This window comes from Phocoena phocoena, chromosome X (assembly GCF_963924675.1).
Source record: "Phocoena phocoena chromosome X, mPhoPho1.1, whole genome shotgun sequence".
NCBI classification, from domain to species: domain Eukaryota; kingdom Metazoa; phylum Chordata; class Mammalia; order Artiodactyla; family Phocoenidae; genus Phocoena; species Phocoena phocoena.
In genome coordinates, this window is record NC_089240.1 from 70,897,868 (window position 1) to 70,920,105 (window position 22,238).

The following is a 22,238-nucleotide window of genomic DNA, read 5'->3' on the forward strand; positions in this document are numbered from 1 at the left end:
GGAAGCAGCCGCATAGCACAGGGAGATCAGCTCGGTGCTTTGTGACCGCCTGGACAGGTGGGATAGGGAGGGTGGGAGGGAGGGAGACACAAGAGGGAAGAGATATGGGAACATATGTATATATATATAACTGATTCATTTTGTTGTAAAGCAGAAAGTAACACACCATTGTAAAATAATTATACTCTAATAAAGATTTAAAAAAACATAATGGAAAAGAATATGAAAAAGAATATATCTATCTATCTATATATATATATGTAACTGAGTCACTTTGCTGTACAGCAGAAATTAAACACAACGTTGTGAATGAACTATACTTGAATAAAATTACAAAAGAAACACTCCCAACAAATAGAAATCCTGGACCAGATGGCTATACAGGCGAATTCTACCAAACGTTGAGAGCACAGTTAGCACCTATCCTTCTGAACCTAGTCCAAAATATTGTAGAGGGGCTTCCCTGGTGGCGCAGTGGTTGAGAGTCCGCCTGCCGATGCAGGTGACCCAGGTCCGTGCCTTGGTACGGGAAGATCCCAAACGCCACAGAGTGGCTGGGCCCGTGATCCATGGCCGCTGAGCCTGCACATCTGGAGCTTGTGCTCCGCAATGGGAGAGGCCACAACAGTGAGAGGCCTGCATACCGAAAAAAATAAGAAAATAAAAATAAAAAACGAAAACAAAAATTGCAGAGGAAGGAACATATCCAAACTTATTCTGTGAGGCCACCATAACCCCGATACTAAAATCAGATAAAGATATCATAAATAAAGAAAATTACAGGCCAATATCAGCAATGAACAAAAGACACAAACATTTTCAACAAAGCACTAGAAATCTGAATACAATCATACATTAGAAAGATCATACAAGAAGATCAAATGGAATTCTTCCCAGGGATATGAGGATTTTTCAATATCTGCAAACCAAACAGTGTGATACACCACACTGACAAGTTAAAGAATAAAAACCATATGATCATCTCAACAGATGCAGAAAAAGCTTTTGACAAAATTCAACATCAATTTATGATAAAAACTCTCCAAAAAGTGATCAAAGAGGGAACCTACCTCAACATAAAATCCATATGTGAAAAACCCACAGCTAACATCATACCCAACAGTGAAAAGCTGAAAGCTTTTCCTCTAAGATCAGGAACAAGACACGGATGTGCATTTTGCTACTTTTATTCAACATAGTGTTGGAAGTCCCATCCACGGCTATCAGAGAAGAAAAAGAAATAAAAATAATTCAAATTGGAAAAGAAGTAAAATGGTCACTGCCTGCTGATGACATGATACTATACATAGAAAATTCTAAAGATGCTACCAGAAAACTACTAGACCTTATCAATGAATTTGGTAAAGTTTCAGGATACAAAATTAATTCACAGTAATCTCTTTCATTCCTATACACTAACAATGAAAGATCAGAAAGAGAAATTAAGGAAACATTCTCCTTTACCACTGTATCAAAAAAATAGGAGCTTTAAGATGGCGGAAGAGTAAGATGAGGAGATCACCTTCCTCCCCAGAGATACATCAGAAATACATATGCATGTGGAAATGCTCCTATAGAATACCTACTGAATGCTGGCAGAAGTCCTCAGACCTCCTAAACGGCAAGAAACTCCCCACGTACCTGGGTAGGGCAAAAGAAAAAAGAAAAAACAGAAACAAAGTATAGGGATGGGACCTGCACCTGGAGGGAACTGTGAAGGAGGAAAGGTATTCACACACTAGAAGCCCCTTCACGGGCAGAGACTGTGGGTAGTGGAGGGTGGAAGCTTCAGAGCCACGGAGGAGAGCACAGCAACAGGGGTGTGGAGGGCAAAGCGGAGAGATTCCCGCACAGAGGATCGGTGCCGACCCGCACTCTCCAGCCCGAGAGGCTTGTCTGCTCACCCACCAGGGAGGGCGGGGGCTGGGAGATGAGGCTCGGGCTTCAGAGATTAGATCCCAGGGAGAGGACTGGGGTTGGTTGCGTGAACACAGGCTGAAGGGGGCTAGTGCACCATGGCTAACTTGGAGGGAGTCCAGGAAATAGTCTGGACCTGCCGAAGAAGCAAGAGACTTTTTCTTCTCTTTGTTTCCTGGTGCATGAGGAGAGGGGATTAAGAGCGCCGATTGAAGGAGCTCAGAGACGGGCGCGAGCCAGCGCTATAAGCGCGGACCCAAGAGACGGGCATGAGACTCTAAGGCTGCTGCTGCAGCCACCAAGAGGCCTGTGTGCGAGCACAGGTCACTATCCATACCTCCCCTCCCAGGAGACTGTACAGCCCACCACTGCAAGGGTCCTGAGTACCAAGGAAAACTTCCCTGGGAGAATGCACGGTGTGTCTCAGGCTGATGCAACATCACGCCGGCTGCTGAGGCCACAGGGTCACCCCACATCCGTACCCTCCCTCCCCTCAGACTGAGCCATAGCTTCCGAATAAGCTGCTCCATTAACCCCATCCTGTCTGAGGGGGAACAGATGCCCTCAGGTGACCTACACGGAGAGGTGGGTACAAATCGAAAGCTGAGCCCCTGGAGCTGTGCGAACAAACAAGAGAAAAGGAAATCTCTCCCAGCAGCCTCAGAAGGAGCAGATTAAATCTCCACAATCAACTTGAGGTAACCTGCATGTGTGGAATACCTGAATAGACAACGAATCATCCCAAACTGAGGAGGTGGAGTTTGGGAGTAAAGATATATTATTTTTGCCCCTTTTTCTCTTCTTGTGAATGTGTATGTGTATGCTTCTGTGTGTGATTTTGTCTGCATAGCTTTGTTTTCACCATTTGTCCTAGGGTTCTCTCCATCCATTGTTTGTTTGTTTTTTTACTTTCTAAAAGTATTTTCTTAATAATTATGTCTATTTTGTATTTTAGTAACTTTATTTTACTTTATTTTATTTTATCTTTTTTCTTTCATTCGTTCTTTCTAAATTTTCTCCCCTTTATTCTGAGCCACGTGGAAGAAAGTCTCTTGGTGTTCCAGACAGGAGTCAGTGCTGTACTTCTGAGGTGGGAGAGCCAACTTCAGGACACTGGTTCACAAGAGACCTCCCAGCTCCAGGTAATATCAAAAGGGAAAAAACTCCCAGAGATCTCCATCTCAATGCCAAGACCCAACTCCACTCAACAACCAGCAAGCTACAGTGCTGGACACCCTATGCCAAACAACTAGCAGGACAGGAACACAGCACCATCCATTAGCAGAGAGGCTGCCTAAAATCAGAATAAGGCCACAGACATACCAAAATACACCACCGGTCGTGGACATGCCCACCAGAAAGACAAGATGCAGCTTCATATACCAGAACACAGGCACTAATCCCCTACAACAGGAGGCCTACATAACGAACTGAACCAAACTTAGCCACTAGGTACAGACACCAAAAACAACAGGAACTACAAACCTGCAGCCTGCGAAAAGCAGACTCCAAACACATTATGTTAAACAAAATGAGAAGACAGAAAAACACACAGCAGATGAAGGATCAAGGTAAAAACCCAACAGATATAACATATGAAGAGGAAATAGGCAGTCTACCTAAAAAAGAATTCAGAATAATGATAGTAAATATGATCCAAAATCTTGGAACTACAATAGAGAAAATACGAGAAACTTTTAACAAGGACCTAGAAGAACTAAAGTGCTAACAAACAAAGATGAACAGCAAAATAAATGAAATTGAAAATTCTCTACAAGGGATGAATAGAAGAATAACTGAGGCATTAGAATGGATAAGTGACCTGGAAGATAAAATAGTGGAAATTACTACTGCAGAGCATAATAAAGAAAAAAGAATGAAAAGAACTGAGGACAGTCTCAGAGACCTCTGGGACAACATTAAACACAACAACATTCGAGTTATAGGTATCCCACAAGAAGAAGAGAAATGGAAAGGGACTGAGAAAATATTTGAACAGATTATAATTGAAAACTTCCCTAATATGGGAAAGGAAATTGTTAACCAATTCCAGGAAGCACAGAGAGTCCCATACAAGATAAATGCAAGAGGAAATATGCCAAGACACATATCAATCAAGCTATCAAATATTAAATACATAGAATATATATTAAAAGCAGCAAGGGAAAAACAACAAATAACACACAAGGGAATCCCCCTAGGGTTAACTGCTGATCTTTCAGCAGTAACTCTGCAAGCCAGAAGGGACTGGCAGGACATATTTAAAGTGATGAAGGAGAAACACCTACAACCAAGAGTACTGTATCCAGCAAGGATCTCGTTCAGATTTGATGGAGAAATTAAAACCATTACAGACAAGCAAAAGCTGAGAGGGTTCAGCACCACCAAACCAGCTTTACAACAAATGATAAAGGAAATTCTCTAGGCAAGAAATACAAGAGAAGGAAAAGACCTACAATAACAAACCCAAAACAATTAAGAAAATGGGAAAAGGAACATACATATCGATAATAAACTTAAATGTAAATGGATAACATGCCCCCAACAAAAGACGCAGACTGGCTGAATGGATACAAAGACAAGACCCATATATATGCTGTCTACAAGAGACCCACTCTGACCTAGGGACACATACAGACTGAAAGTGAGGGGATGGAAAAAGATATTCCATTCAAATGGAAGTCAAAAGAAAGCTGGAGTAGCAATTCTCATATGAGACAAAATAGACTTTAAAGACTTTTAGAGGAGACAAAGAAGGACACTACATAATGATCAAGAGATTGATCCAAGAAGAAGATATAACAATTGTAAATATTTATGCACCCAACATAGGAGCACTTCAATACATAAGGGAAATACTAACAGCCATAAAAGGGGAAATCAACAGTAACACAATCATAGTAGGGGATTTTAACACCCCACATTCATCAATGGACAGATCATCCTAAAGGAAAATAAAAAAGGAAACACTAGCTTTAAATGATACATTAAATAGATGAACTTAATTGATATTTATAGGACATTCCATCCAAAAAAATACAGAATACACATTCTTCTCATGTGATCATGCAACACTCTCCAGGATAGATCATATCTTGGGTCACAAATCAAGGCTTGGTAAATTTAAGAATTATAAATTGTATCAAGTTATTTTCCGACCACAATGCTATAAGACTAGATATCAATTACAGGAAAGGATCTGTAAAAAATACAACACATGGAGGCTAAACAATACACTACTTAATAACCAAGTGATCACTGAAGAAATCAAAGAGGAAATCAAAAAATACCTAGAAACAAATGACAATGGAGACACAACGACCCAAAACCTATGGGATGCAGCAAAAGCAGTTCTAAGAGGGAAGTTTATAGCAATACAATTCTACCTTACGAAACAGGAAACATCTCAAATAAACAACCTAACATTGCACCTAAAGCAATTAGGGAAAGAAGAACACAAAACCCCCAAAGTTAGCAGAAGGAAAGAAATCATAAATATCACATCAGAAATAAATGAAAAAGAAATGAAGGAAACAATAGCAAAGATCAATAAAACTAAAAGCTGGTTCTTTGAGAAGATAAACAAAATAGATAAACCACTAGCCAGACTCATCAAGAAAAAAAGGGAGAAGACTCAAATCAATAGAATTAGAAATGAAAAAGGAGAAGTAACAACTGACACTGCAGAAATACAATAGATCATGAGAGATTACTACAAGCAACTCTATGCCAATAAAATGGACAACCTGGAAGAAATGGACTAATTCTCAGAAATTCACAACCTTCCAAGACTGAACCAGGAAGAAATGGAAAATATGAAAAGACCAATCACAAGCACTGAAATTGAAACTGTGATTAAAAATCTTCCAACAACAAAAGTCCAGGACCAGACGGCTTCACAGGCGAATTCTATCAAACATTTAGAAAACAGCTAACACCTATCCTTCTCAAGCTCTTCCAAAATATAACAGAGGGAGGAACACTCCCAAACTCATTCTATGAGGCCTCCATCACCCTGATACCAAAAGCAGACAACGATGTCACAAGGAAAGAAAACTACAGGCCAATATCACTGCTGAACATAGATGAAAGAATCCTCAACACAATACTAGCAAACAGAATCCAACAGCACATTAAAAGGATCATACACCATGATCAAGTGGGGTTTACTCCAGGAATGAAAGGATTCTTCAATATATGCAAATAAATCAATGTGATACACCATATTAACAAATTGAAGGAGAAAAATCATTTGGTCATCTAAATCAATGCAGAGAAAGCGTTTGACAAAATTCAACACGCATTTATGATAAAAACCCTTCAGAAAGTAGGCATAGAGGGAACTTTCCTCAACATAATAAAGGACATATATGACAAACCCACAGCCAACATCATCCTCAATGGTGAAAAACTGAAGCCATTTCCACTAAGATCAGGAAAAGACAAGGTTGCCCACTGTCACCACTCTTATTCAACATAGTTTTGGAAGTTGTAGCCACAACAATCAGAGAAGAAAAAAAAATGAAAGGAATCCAAATTGGAAAAGTAGTAGTAAAGCTATCTCTGTTTGCAGATGACATAATACCATACATAGAGCATCCTAAAGATGCTACCAGAAAACAGCTAGAGCTAATCAATGAATTTGGTAAAGTAGTAGGATGCAAAATAAATGCACAGAAATCTCTGCCATTCCTATACATTATTGATGAAAAATCTGAAAGTGAAATCAAGAAAATACTTCCATTTAATACTGCAACAAAAAAAAATAAAATATCAAGGAATAAACCTACCTAAGGAGACAAAAGACCTGTATGCAGAAAATTATAAGACACTGATGAAAGAAATTAAATGTGATACAAATATATGGAAAGATATACCATGTTCTTGGAGTGGAAGAATCAACATTGTGAAAATGACTCTTCTACCCAAAGCAATCTACAGATTTAATGCAATCCCTATCAAACTACCACTGGCATTTTTCACAGAACTAGAACAAAAAAAATTCACAATTTGTATAGAAACACAAAAGACCCCGAATAGCCAACGCAATCTTGAGAACGAAAAATGGAGCTGGAGGAAGCAGGCTCCCTGACTTCAGAGTATACTACAAAGTTACAGTAATCAAGACAGTATGGTACTGTCACAAAAACGGAAATATAGATCAATGGAACAGGATAGAAAGCCCAGAGATAATCCCAAGCACATATGGTCACCTTATCTTTGCTAAAGGAGGCAAGAATATACAGTGGAGAAAGGACAGCCTCTTCAATAAGTGGTGCTGGGAAAACTGGACAGGTACATGTAGAAGTATGAGATTAGATCACTCCCTAACACCATACACAAAAATAAGCTCAAAATGGATTAAAGACCTAAATGTAAGGCCAGAAACTCTCAAACTCTTAGAGGAAAACATAGGCAGAACACTCTATGACATTAATCACAGCAAGATCCTTTTTGACCCACCTCTTAGAAAGATGGAAATAAAAACAAAAATAAACAAATGGGACCTAATGAAACTTAAAACCTTTGCACAGGAAAGGAAACCCTAAACAAAACCAAAGGACAACCCTCAGAATGGGAGAAAATATTTGCAAATGAAGCAACTGACAAAGGATTAATCTCCAAAATTTACATGCAGCTCATGCAGCTCAATATAAAAAAACCCCAAATATCCCAATTCAAAAATGGGCTGAAGACCTAAATAGACATTTCTCCAAAGAAGATATACAGATTGACAACAAACAGATGAAAGAATGTTCAACATCATTAATAATTAGAGAAATGCAAATCAAAACTAAAATAAAATATTATTTCACACTGGTCAGGATGACCATCATCAAAAAATCTAGAAACAATGAATGCTGGAGAGGGTGTGGGGAAAAGGGAACACTCTTGCACTGTTGCTGGGAATGTAAATTGATACAGCCACTATGGAGAACAGTATGGAGGTTCCTTAAAAAAATAAAAATGGAACCACCATATGACCCAGCAATCCCACTACTGGGTATGTACCCTGCGGAAACCATAATTCAAAAAGAGTCATGTACCAAAATGTTCATTGCAGCTCTACTTACAATAGCCAGGACATGGAAGCAACCTAGGTGTCCATCAATAGATGAATAGATAAAGAAGATGGGCACATATATAAAATGGAATATTACTCAGCCGTAAACAGAAAAGAAATAGAGTTATTTGTAGTGAGGTGGATGGACCTAGAGCCTGTCATACAGAGTAAAGTAAGTCAGAAAGAGAAAAGCAAATACCATATGCTAACACATATATATGTAATCTAAGAAAAAACAAAAAAGGTCATGAAGAACCTAGGGCAAGAGGGGAATAAAGATACAGACCTACTAGAGAATGGAATTGAGGATATGGGGAGGGGGAAGGATAAGCTGTGATAAAGTGAAGTGAGAGAGTAGCATGGACATATATACACTTCCAAACGTAAAATAGATAGCTAGTGGGAAGCAGCTGCAGAGCACAGGGAGATCAGCTCAGTGTTTTGTGACCACCTAGACGGGTGGGATAGGGAGTGTGGGAGGGAGGGAGATGCAAGTGGCAAGAGATATGGGAACATATGTATATGTATAACTGATTCACTTTGTTATAAAGCAGAAACTAACACACCATTTTAAAGCAATTATACTCCAAAATAGATGTTAAAAATAGAATAAAATACATAGGAATGAACTTACCTAAGGAGGCAAAAACCTGTACTCTGAAAACTATAAGAAAATGATGAAAGCAATGGAAGATGACACAAACAGATGGAGAGACATACCATGTTCTTGTATTGGAAGAATTAATATTGTGAAAATGAATATACTACCCAAGGCTATCTACAGATTCAATGAAAACCCTATCAAAATACCAATGGCATTTTTCACAGAACTAGAACAAAAAATTTTTAAATTTGTATGGAAACACAAAAGAACCTGAATAGCCCAAATAAACTTTAGAAAGTAAAACAGAGCTGGAGGAATCACACTCTGTGTCTTCAGACTATACTACAAAGCTACAGTAATCAGAACAGTATGGTACTGGTACAAAAATAGAAATATATATCAATGGAATAAGATAGAAAGCCCAGAAATAAACACACACATCTTTGGTCAATTAATCTACACCAAGAGAGGCAAGAGGATAGAATGGAGAAAAGACAGTGTCTTTCATAAGTGGTGCTGGGAAAACTGGATAGCTACATGTAAAAGAATGAAATTGGAATATTCTCGAACACCATACACAAAAATAAACTTAAAATGGATTAAAGAACTAAATGTGGGGTTTCCGTGGTGGCACAGTGTTTAAGAATCCACCTGCTTTCCATGAACACAGGTTCAAGCCTGGGTCCTGGAAGATCCCACATGCCATGGAGCAACTAAGTCTTTGTGCCACAACTTCTGGGCCTGTGCTTTAAAGCCCACGAGCCTAGAGCCTGTGCTCCACAAGAAGAGAAGCCACCTCAATGCGAAGCCCATGCACCTCAACAAACAGTAGCCCCCACTCCCACAACTACAGAAAGCCTGTGCATGGCAACAAAGACCCAACACATTCAGAAATAAATAAAATTTTAAAAAATGACCTAACTGTATGATTGGACACCATAAAACTCCTTGAGGAAAACACAGGCAGAACACTCTTTGACATGAATTGCAGCAATTTCTTTTTGGCTCTGTCTCCTAGAGTAATGAAAATAAATAAATAAATAAACAAATGGGACCTAATTAAACTTAAAACCTTTTGTACAGAAAAGGAAACCACAAACAAAATGAAAAGACATCTTATGGACTAGTTAAAGGATTAATCTCTGAAATATACAAACAGCCCAGGTAGCTCAAAATCAAAAAATGAAAGAACCCAATCAATAAATAGGCAGAAAATCTAAATAGACATTTCTCCAAAGAAGACATACAGATGGCCAACAGGCACATGAAAAGATGTTTAACATTGCTAATTATTAGAGAAATACAAATCAAAACTACAATGAGGTATCACATCACACTGGTCAGGATGACCATCATCAAAATGTCTACAAACAATAAATGCTGGAGAGGGTATGGAGAAAAGGAAACCCTCCTACATTGTTGGTAGAAATGTAAGTTGGTGCAGCCATTATGGAGAGCAGTATGGAGGTTCCTAAAAAAAATTAAAATATTGTTACCATACGATCCTGCAATCCTACTCCTGGGCATATATCTGAAGAAAACCATAATTCAAAAAGATACATGCATCCCAGTGTTCATTGCAGCACTATTTACAATAGCTAAGACTTGGAAACAACCTAAATGTCCATCAACAGATGAAATGAGAAAGATGTTTTATACATATACAATGAAATAATACTCAGCCATGCAGAAGAATGAAATAATGCCAATTGCAGCAACATGGATGGACCTAGAGATTATCGTACTAAGTGAAGTAAGCCAGATAGAGAAAGACAAATATCATATCATTTATATGTGGAATGTAAAAAAAAGGGATTCAAAATTAACATATTTATGAAACAGAAACAGATTTACAGATGTAGAAAACAAACTTATGGTTACCAAAGGGAAATGGTGGCGGGGGAGGGAAAAATTGTAGGTTTGGGAGTAACATATACACACTAATATATATAAAATAGATAAATAACAAGGACCTACTGTATAGCACAGGTAAGTATACTCAATATTTTGTAATAACCTATATGGGAAAATAATCTGAAAAAGAATATATACATGTATATGTACAACTGAATCACTTTGCTGTTCACCTGAAACTAACACAGCATTGTAAATCAACTATACTTCAATTTAAAAAAAAGAAATAAAATACATCAAATTGCAAGGGAAGGAGTAAAACTGTCACTATTTGCAGATGACATGATGCTATATAGAGAAAATTCATGTCTCCACCAAAATGCTATTAGAAAAAATAAATTTAGTAAAGTTGCAGGATACAAGATTAATATTCAGAAATCTACTGCTTTTCTATACATGAATAATAACCTATCAGAAAGAGAAAGCAAGAAAACAATCCCATTTAAAATCACATTAAAAAGAATAACATACTTAGGAATAAACTTAACCTGGGAAGTGAAAGACTATCCTCTGAAAAGTGTAAAACATTGATGTAGGAAACTGAAGACAATAAAATGAAATGAAAGATACCCTTTGTTCTTGGATTGAAAGAATACTGTTAAAATGTCCATACTACCCAAAGCAATCTACATATTTAATGCAATCTCTATCAAAATACCCATGACATTTCTCAGAGAACTAGAACAAATAATCTTAAAATTTATATGGAACCAGAAAAGACCCCAAATTGCCAAAGCAATCTTGAGAAAACATAACAAAGCTGTAGATATCATGCTCCCTGATGTCAAATTATACTACAAACCTACAGTAATCAAAACATTATGGTACTGGCACAAAAACAGACACATAGATCAATGGAAAAGAACAAGGCCCAGAAACAAATTGATGCATATATGGTCAATTAATCTCCAACAAAGGAGGCAAAACAATACAGTGGGGAAAAGACAGTTTCTTCAATAAAAGGTGTTGAGAAAACTGAATAATTACATGCAAAAGAATCAAACTGGACTACTTTCTCACACCGTATACAATAATAAACTAAAAATAGATTAAAGAACTAAGACCTGAAACCATAAAACTCCTAGAAGAAAACATAAACAGTACACTCTTTGACATCAGACATAGCAATATTTTTTGAACATGTGTCCTCAGGAAAAGGAAACAAAACCAAAAATAAAGAAATGGGACAACATCAAACTAAATAAAAACTTTTGCACAGCAAAGGAAACTATCAAGAAAACAAAAAGGCTGCCTACTGAATGGAAGAAAATATTTGTAAATAATATTACTGATAAGGAGTTAACATCCAAGATACACAAACAACTCATACACTCAACAGCAAAAGAACAACCAACCTGATTAAGAAATGGACAGGATACCTGAATCAACATTTTCCCAAAGGCCTACAGATGGCCAGCAGACTAATGAAAAGATGCTCAACATCACTAATTATCAAGGAAATGAAAATCAAAACCACATTGAGATACCACCTCACATCTGTCAGAATGGCTATTATCAAAAAGACAACAAACAAGTGTTGGCAAGAATGTGAAGAAGTGTTGGGAGAGAATGTGGAGAAGAGGGATCCCTCATGCACTGTTGTTGGTAGGACTGTAAATTGGTGCAGCCACAAAGGAAAACAGTATTAAGGTTCCTCAACAAATTAAAAATAGAACTGCCATATGATCCAGCAACTTCATCTGGGTATTTACCCGAAGAAAACAAAAAACACTAATCCAAAAAGTTATATGCAGTCCAATGTTCATTGTGGCAATTTTTACAATAGCCAAGATATGGAAGCAACCTACGTGTCCATCAATAACAAATGCATATATATGTGTATATATATGTGTGTATATATACACACACATTCAATGGAATTTTAATAAACCACTAAAAATGAAATCTTGCCATTTACAAGAACATGAGTGGATCTAGAAGGTATTATGTGAAGTGAAATAAGTCAGAGAAAGACAAATACCACATGATATCACTTATATGTGGAATCTACAAAAACAAAATGAACACACATAACAAGACATAAACAGTGTTATAGATACAAAGAACAAGCAGGTGTTTGTGAGAGAGGAGGGGAGTACAGTGAAGAAAGAAATAGGTAAGGGAGATTAAGAGGTACAAACTTCTAGTTGTGCAATAAATGAGTCATGGGTATGAAATGTACAGTGTGGGAAATATAGTCAATCTTTGGTGATATATTGTAACTAGACTTATCGTGGCGACCAATTTGAAATTTATAGAAACATTGAATCACTATGTTGTGTAACAGGAACTTAACACAGTGTTGTAGGTCAATTATATTTCAAAAACAAACAAGCAAATTCATAGAAAAAGAGATCAGATTTGTGGTTACCAGAGGCAGGGTGTGGGGGAAATAGAACTGTGTGAAGTAGCTAAAAAGTACAAACTTCTAGTTACAAGATAAGTAAGTACTAAGGATGTAATATACAACATGATAAATATAATTAAAATGCTGTATATTTTATATGAAAGTTGTTAGAGTAAATTCTAAGAGTTCTCATTACAAGTAAAAAATTGGGTTTTATTTATTTAATTTTGTATCTATATGAGATGCTGTATGTTCTTACTGTGACAAATATTTCATGATGTATATAAGTCAAATCATTATGTTGCACACCTTAATCTTATACAGTGCTGTATGTCAATTATATCTCAAAAAACTGGAAATTAAAAAAAAAACACAAAGAAATAAAAATCTAGAATTTTATACTGAGTGAATATATCTTTCAATAATAATGGAGAAAATTACCAGGGATTAAGAAGGTCACTTCATAATGATAAAGGGGACAACTAATCAAGAGGTCAAATTTATAAACGATTTATGCACCTAAAAACAGAGCTTCAAAATACATGAAGCAAAAACTGATATATCTGTAAAGAGATAAAGACCAATCCATAATTATGGTTGAAATATGAAAGTAGACATCACAACAGTGTCTACAGACACTAATAGATTAGTAAGGAGATTTTATGAAAAACTTTATGACATCATATTCAACAATGAACAATTTCCTTGAAAGGAAAAGAATACCAATGCTCACTCAAGGAGAAATAAAGAAAACCCCAAGCCCAAATGAATTCACTGGTGAATTATAACTGTAAAATAAATAAAGGAAACCTCATTTTAAATGGAGTCTTGCCTATAGGTTGCCCTAGTTTGCTTGTCCTGAATTGCAATTCTCTGCTTTTCCCCAAATAAACTCATTTTCCTGGTAAAATAACTGGCTCTTCTGTTTTTTTTTTTTAAGGTCAATATAACAAATATTTTAAAAGCAATTCCAATTCTAAATAATTCTTCCAGAAAATTGAAGAAGAGGTAATGTTTCCCAACTCATTTAATGAGGCATTACCCTGATACCAAAATCAGAAAGATATTACAAGAAATCCACAAACCAAAATCCCTCATCAACATAATATAAAACTTGTGAACAAAAATTTAGCAAATCAAGTTCAGTTATATGTACATATAAAAAGGATAACATATCATGACGAAGTGTTTATCCTGGGGATACAAGGTTAGTTTAACAATTGAAAATCAATGTAATTATAAATGTTATAATAAAAAACAAAAAAACATGTAATTTACCTCAACAGATATACAAACAGCATTTGAAAAAAATCCAACATCCATCCCTAAGAAAAATGTTCATCAAACTGGGAACAGAATGGAACTTCCTCAACCTAGTTAAAAGCATCTATGTAAAATCACAGCCAACATCATACTTAATGGTAAAAAAATGAATGATTTCCCTCAAGACCAGGAACAAAAGAATGTCCATCCTCTTCACTTCTGTAACACTATACTGCAAGTTCTAGCCATTGAAAATAAAGAAAATACATCCATGAGAAAGAATTAAAACTCTTTATTCATGAATGGCATGATTGTGTACATTGAAAAACTGATGAAATCTACAAAAAAGCTACTAGAATGTCATTTTATCAAAGTTGTAGTATACAAGTTCAATATAAAAAAAAACAATTGTATTTCTAAATACTAGCAGCAAAAAAATTTTGCTGAACATGAATTTATAAACAATGCCATTTACGATAGCATGAAAAATAGGAAACAGGTAAAATACACAATAAAAGATGTGTAAGATGTGTACATTGACAACTATGAAACATTGATGAAATTAAAGAAGGTCTAACGAATTGGAAAGAGATACCATGTTCATGGATCAGAAGACTCAGTGTTGTTAAAATGTCAGTTCTCCCCCAATTGACTTATAGATCCAATCCCATCTCAATCAAAATCCTAGTAGCCTTTTTTGGTGGAAACTGAAAAGCTGACTCTAAAATTCATAAAGAAATGCAAAGGACACATTTCAAAACAACTCTGAATAAGTAGAAAATGGTTGGATGATTAGCAGTACCTAATTTCAAAACTTAATTATAAAGAAACAGTAATGAAGGCAGTGTGGCAACGGAGTAAAGACAGACAGACAGATTAATGGAACAGAATAGAAAGTACAGTAAGTCCCCCACATACAAACCTTTAAGTTGCGAACTTTCAAAGATGAGAACATGCATTCGCATGTCCAATCATGTACAAGTGGCTGTGCTTTTGTGTACCTTACTGTACAGTACTGTATAGAGTACAGTAGTAGAGTATCTTTATTTCAAGCCCAGGATGTCTGGAAGTAAGTGTAAAAGCAGTGGTGATGTAGCTAGTACTGATAAGAAGCACCAGGAATTGGAAGCCCAGAGAAAGGACAAAGAGAGAAAATAGGAAGAAGAAGTAACTGAAGAATCAAAGAGATTCACGACACAGGAAATGGCAAGGGGATTTTCTTTATTTGAGGAGGCACTGTTAGTTTCTGAGGCACAGGATCTGAATGTAGAACAGTACACGAAGGTTGCAGCAGCCGTTCAGAATGCAATCCAGTGCTGTGTCATTTATGACGAGAAAAAAAGAGCTACTACCAAGATATCACTGGATCATTTTTTCTAGAGGGTAGATAAAATTGAATCCAGCAAGGAACCAGAACCTGTGCCATTAACGTCAAGCATGAGTGAAATTGCAGCTTTCCCTCTGTCTCCTACTGCTGATGATCCTTCAGCTCTACCATCTCCCACCTCCTCTCCCTCCTCCAGTCAGTAACGCTTCTTGCCTCTTCACTCAATGCCAATGCCCTGTATGCCAGCTGTTGTACTATACTACTGTATTTTTCAAGGTACTGTACAATTAAAAATGTTTTATATTTTTGTTTGTTCATTTTTTATGTATCATTTGTGTGAAAATATTATAAAGCTATTACAGTACAGTACTATAGAGCCAATTATGATAGTTGGGTACCTATGCTAACTTTGTTGGACTTACGAACAAACTGGACTTATGAACGTGCTCTTGGAACGGAACTCATTCGTATGTAGGGGACTTACTTTATAGAAATAGAACCATGCATATTTAGGCAGCTGATTTTTGATCAAGATAGAAATGTAATTCCACAGAGAATGGATAGTATTTTCAACAAATGGTGCTGGAATAATCAGGTGTCTGTGTGGAAAAATTAGTTTTGAACCATATATTGCACAAAAACAAATACTGAATCAAAATGTATCATAGATCTAAAGATAAAACCTAAAACTATAAAACTTCTAAAAGAAAACACAGGGGCAAACACTTGAAATTTTGGGCAAGGCAAATATTTCTTAGCTATTACACCAAAAATATGCTGCAGAGAAGAAAATAAAAGTGAAACACTGTCTTTATCAACATTAGAAACAATTAAGAGAATTAAATGACAATTTATAGACTGAGAGAAAATATTTGTAAGGCATAGCTCTGATAAAGGACTTACATCTAGACTATATTAGGAACTCTCAAAACTCAATAATAAAAAAAGTGACCAAAATAAAAAAAGGGGGTAAAAGATGTCAATAGGCAATTCAAAGAAGATAAATGGATGGCAAGTAAGCACATGAAAAATGCTCAATATCATTAGTTACTAGGGAAGTGCAAATTAAAATAATATGAGATACCATTACATACATTTTAAAAGAACTAAAATTAAAAAAGAATGATCATTATCAAGTGTTGGTGGGGGCTTCCCTGGTGGTCCAGTGGTTAAGAATCCGCACTTCCAATGCAGGGGGCGCAGGTTCAAACCATGGTTGGGGAACAAGATCCCACATGCCGCACGGCCAAAGAAGAAAAAAACAAACAAACAACAACAACAAAAAACAAACAAATCAAGTATTGGCAAGGATATGGAAGAACTAAAACTCTCATACACTGCTGGTGGGAATGTAAAATGGTACAGGAACTAAAAAACAGTTTGGTGGTTTCTTAAAAAGTTAAATATATGATCCAATCATTCTACTCCTGAGTATTCACACAAAAATGAAAGACATGCATCCATGTAAACACTTTCACATGGATACTCACTGTAGCTTTACTGGAATATCACAAAACTGCCAACAACCCAAATGTCCATCAACAGGTAAATGGACAAACTGCTGTGTATCCATACAATGGATTATTATTCAGTGATGTAAAGTAACAAAATATTGATACACTCCAACAACATGGATGAATCTCAAAATAATTATGAGAGAAAGACACAAAAAAGAGTATACATTATATGTTTCCATTTATAATCATTTCGAGAAAATGTAAACTAACCCGTAGCATCAAACAGTAGGTCCCTGGTTGCCAGGGAGTGAGGGGCGGGGGATTGTGAGTTCAGGATGTGAGGCAGGAGGGAAGGATTATAAAGGAACATGAGGAAACTTTTAGGGGTGATGCATATGTTTATTATCTTGATTTTGTGATGGTTTCATTGGTGTGTAAATATGTCATGACATTAAATTATATATTCATTTTGTTATGTAGCACCCCTCAGTAAAGTTGTTTTAAAAAATCAATGGTCTAGCCCAAAACAATAGGTTCCTCTACTCCCACTCACCAAAGTATGTTTCAACATATAAATTAACTATACATACTAAAATTTAACACTACTCTGCTCCTCATTAAACCTTATTTGAGCTTTAGTACTTTCCTGTGGATTCTGAGGGGTTACTGAAAGGTACAGGTAGTGATGGTGAGAGAATGAAAAAGAATTTTAGGAGATGGGCCTATACAAATATTGAAATATACTACTATGGCTTTAATTTCACTCATGAGGGTTTTTACTGCTAATGGGAATTTCAAAGATTAACATTTGATCATCAAAGTGCTTTATACATTCTTAATGATATTAGCTAACACTAACTGAACACTTATTATGACTATGTGCTACATTTATTAACCTGGTTTATCTTCATAACAACCCTGAGGTAGGTACTATTACTATCTTCACTTTACAGATGTGAAAACTAAGGCATGAAGAGGTTAAGCACCATTCCCAAGGTCACATAGCTTTTAAGTATGTAACACATAACTAGTAAGTAAGGATAGGCATCCAGGCAGTCAGTCAGAGTCTGGCTCATAAGTATTAAACTATACTACCTCTCAATCTTCCCTATTAAACTCAATATTGATGTCTGAATTTTACATAATTAATTGCTGCTTTCTTTCTAAAGTAATAACTATCATGTACACACAATAAGTGCTCAATGTTCACAGCACTAAGTAAGCATTCATGAAAAATATCAAAATCTGTTTCAGAAAAAAAATCAGTTTTTCATAACAAAGTTCAACAATATTGCTTTATTATATATTCGTTGAAAAAATTTAACTGAAATTAAGGACAGTTAAAGCTAAGATGGCCATACAATTTGTTATCCAAAATGGGAAAGTTGAGAGCCAAAGGCATAAACCAGGACTGTTCCAAGCAAACTGTGATATATGGTGAACCCTGTTAAAGCAAAAAGGATATAATTATTTCTGGGTTAAAATTCAGCTAAGTTGTATAAGACTGAAATTGTCAATTTATATTTGGAGACAAAGACTGATTTCCAAAAACAAAGTGGATTCTCCTTAAATGAAAATGAAAATGCAGTAAACATGGCCATATCCTAAATGCTTATAAAACTTTTAAATTATTGTTTCCTTGGAAAGACGAACAGAATGCTGCTTAGTTTACAATATCAAATAGCTTCATAGCACAGTATCAACATTTTGCTACTTTCTTTTAAAGAACTTGAAGTTGTTTTAATAGGGCTTAATCTATCTTACTTCTTTTTAACCTCCCTGAAAAATAAGAAGTAAAATCTCCTTGACAGAATGACGAGAGGATGGATGACAGATGAAAAAGCAAATGTGTCATTATCTTAGGTAATATTCACTGAATTTTCTTGATAGCTAAGAGGAAAATGAGCTCACCCACAGTACACAAAAATCTGTCCCTACATTATGAATAATTTTGCACTTTATTCAAAGTAGATATAGTAGTGTTGGCCAGTTTTAAGAAAAGATACTGAGCTACGACAAGAATGATCACTTATATACAATCACTGGGTATTTAGTTAAATAATCTAGTTGGAAGAAAGCCATTACTAATTAAAATGATTAACTTAATCTAATCTAGACTTAAAGATTTCCTATTTTTTTAATATCCATTTTAAGTAAAAGTCAGCAAAACCCTAAATTCTTTGAACAAACACTAATACGGGAGAATAGCAATTTTCCTATTCTTCTCACAGTACTCAGATGGCAAATTCATTAAAGCTTGGAAACTATTGATTAATAATTCATCACTTCTATTTCAAATTTAATCATGTGACTGAGATAAACCATTATTTTCACTGCAGTTATTACTAATTATACTGCAAGCACTTTAATTTGGTCAAATGTATTACAATTCATATTTCCTCAGTATAAAAGACTGAGTTCCATACATAAGTAACACTTTCTGCCCTGATTAAAGGTAACAACAAATTATCTCTCACAATTAAATAAGAATAAAATTCTAATTATTGAATTTGCTAGTGCACTTCCCTAGCTTTGTTTAGACATTGTAGTCTTTCTCTAGTATTATTTGGCACAAGGTGTTTGAAAGCTATAGTACTAGAAGTTCTACAAGTATTTCAGTATAGTGTTTTTGTTTTTGTTTTAAATTTTTATTGGAGTATAGTTGATTTACAATGTTGTGTTAGTTTCAGGTGTACAGCAAAGTGAATCAGTTATACATACATCATATATCCAATCTTTTTTTTTTTTTACATTATTTTCTCATATAGGTCATTACAGAGTATTGAGTAGAATTCCTTGTGCTATACAGCAGGTTCTTATTAGTTATCTATTTTACATATAGTAGTGTGCATATGTCAATCCCAACCTCCAAATTCACCCCCCCATTATCCCCTGGTAACTGTAAGTTTGTTTTCTACATCTGTGACTCTACATCTATTTTGTAAATAAGTTTATTTGTACCTTTTTTTAGATTCCACATATAAGTGATATCATATGATATTTGTCTTCCTCTGACTTACTTCACTCAGTATGATAATCTCTAGGTCCATCCATGTTGCTGCAGTTGGCATTATTTTGTTCTTTTTTATGGCTGAGTAATATTCCATTGCATATATGTACCACATATTCTTTATCCATCCCTCTGTTGATGGACATTTAGATTGCTACCATGTCCTGGCTATTGTAAATAGTGTTGCAATGAACATTGGGGTGCATCTATCATTTTGAATTATGGTTTTGTCTGGGTATATGCCCAGGAGTGGGGATTGCTGGGTCATATGGTAGCTCTATTTCTAGTTTTTTTAAAGAAGCTCCATACTGTTCTCCATAGTGGCTGTACCAATTTACATTCCCAACAACAGTGTAGGAGGGTTCTCTTTTCTCCACACCCTCTCCAGCATTTATTGTTTGTAGATTTTTCGATGATGGCCATTCTGACTGGTGTGAGGTGATACCTCATTGCAGTTTTGATTTGCACTTCTCTAATAATTTGTGATGTTGAGCATCTTTTTATGAGCTTTTTTTTGCCACCTGCATGTCTTCTTTGGAGAAATGTCTATTTAGATCTTCCACCCACTTTTTGATTGAGTTGTTTGTTTTTTTTGATATTGAGCTACATGAGCTGTTCGTATATTTTGGAGATTAATCCCTTGTTGGTTGCCCCATTTGCCAATATTTTCTCTCATTCTGAAGGCTGTCTTTTTGTTTTGTTTATGGTTTCCTTTGCTGTGCAAAAGCTTTTAAGTTTAATTAGATCCCACTTGTTTTTGTTTTTAGTTTCATTACTCTAGGAGGTGGATCAAAAAAGATCTTGCTGCAATTTATGCCAAAGAGTGTTCTGCTTATGTTTTCCTCTAAGAGTTTTATAGTGTCCAGCCTTACATTTCAATATAGTGTTTTAACTGTAAAGCTGCTGTTCAATATAGACTAAGTAACAAGTAATAAGCTTTGGTATACTTAATTTCCATATTATAGGAAAGAAGTAGGTGAACGATAACACCTTTCCTCTGAGTCTTAAAGGGTTATAGACCTCTTTCTTCTCCATTCCAGCCACATAATCCAAGCTAATCAAGCCTTTCTTCCTCCAGAAAGTCTTCCCTAACATGTGGTAGACTGAAAAGAGTACTGGACTGAAAATCAATTCCAGCTATGCCACTCAGTGTATGACCATGGACAAGATAAATTCTGCACACCTTGGTTTATCTCTCTGCAAAATGATGGACCAGATCCCACCTAGCTCTAGAAATCTATGACTTTTAAATATGCGAACAAAAGATTTCACTTAAAAGCAACTTCAAGCCAAAAATGGTAAAGAAATATTTACATAAAACCTGACCACTTATTTTGAATTTATAGCCATTCACAGTGGTACATATATACAATAGAATATTACTCAGCTATAAAAAGGAATGAAATTGGGTCATTTGTTGAGACGTGGAAGGATCTGGAGGCTGTCATACAGAGTGAAGTAAGTCAGAAAGAGAAAAACAAATACCGTATATTAACGCAGGTATGTGAAACCTAGAAAAATGGTACAGATGAACCGGTTTGCAGGGAAGAAATTGAGACACAGATGTAGAGAACAAACGTATGGACACCAAAGGGGGAAAGCCGCAGGGGGCTGGGGGGTGTGTGTGATGAATTGGGCGATTGGGATTGACATGTATACACTGATGTGTATAAAACTGATGACTAATAAGAACCTGCTGTATAAAAGAAATAGAAAGAACCAAAACAGCCAAGACAATTTTGAAGAGGAAGAAGATGTGGTAGTGATAAGGTGTGGAGACTTATTTATGCAATAACAAGACTTTTAAAATAAAAGTAGTGTAATGTTGGCATGGGAGTGGGCAAGTACTGTATGTCCATGTAACAGTTCAGAGTGCTCAAGAAATGACCCACATATAATGAGAACTTGGTGTTATTATAAATTGGCATTATATTGATTAATCAAAAAAAAACGACCACTTATTTCAAATTTATAGTCATTCACAATAGGAAAATATTTATATTTCTATATTGGACAAATAAAAGCTTAGAGTGTAAATTAACAATGCAAGGTATACTTAAGGAAAAGATTAAATAGCTTGTGAAAAGAGTATTCAATTAAGTATTTATTATGCTAGGTATGATAGGAAATGCAAAAGTGAATATGACATTTAAAGCTCCCTGAGTGGGAAAAGTAAAAATGCATACAAATGAATATATAACCAGGGAGAAAGTGATTAAGTACTAATACTCTAATAAAAGTACATACAATGCAGTAATAGGAATGCAGTTGAGGAAAAGCACAAGTTGTTCTTTTTAAAGAAGGCAAGGGAGGAAGCCACAAATAACCGTCCTGT

General features: G+C 35.7%; 1 protein-coding gene across 3 annotated transcripts in view; it reads right to left on the reverse strand.

Annotated features, from left to right (window-relative positions):
• Positions 1-22,238, reverse strand: part of RPS6KA6 (ribosomal protein S6 kinase A6) — a 169,121-nt gene that overhangs the window by 18,935 nt on the left and 127,948 nt on the right. The window lies entirely within an intron of this gene.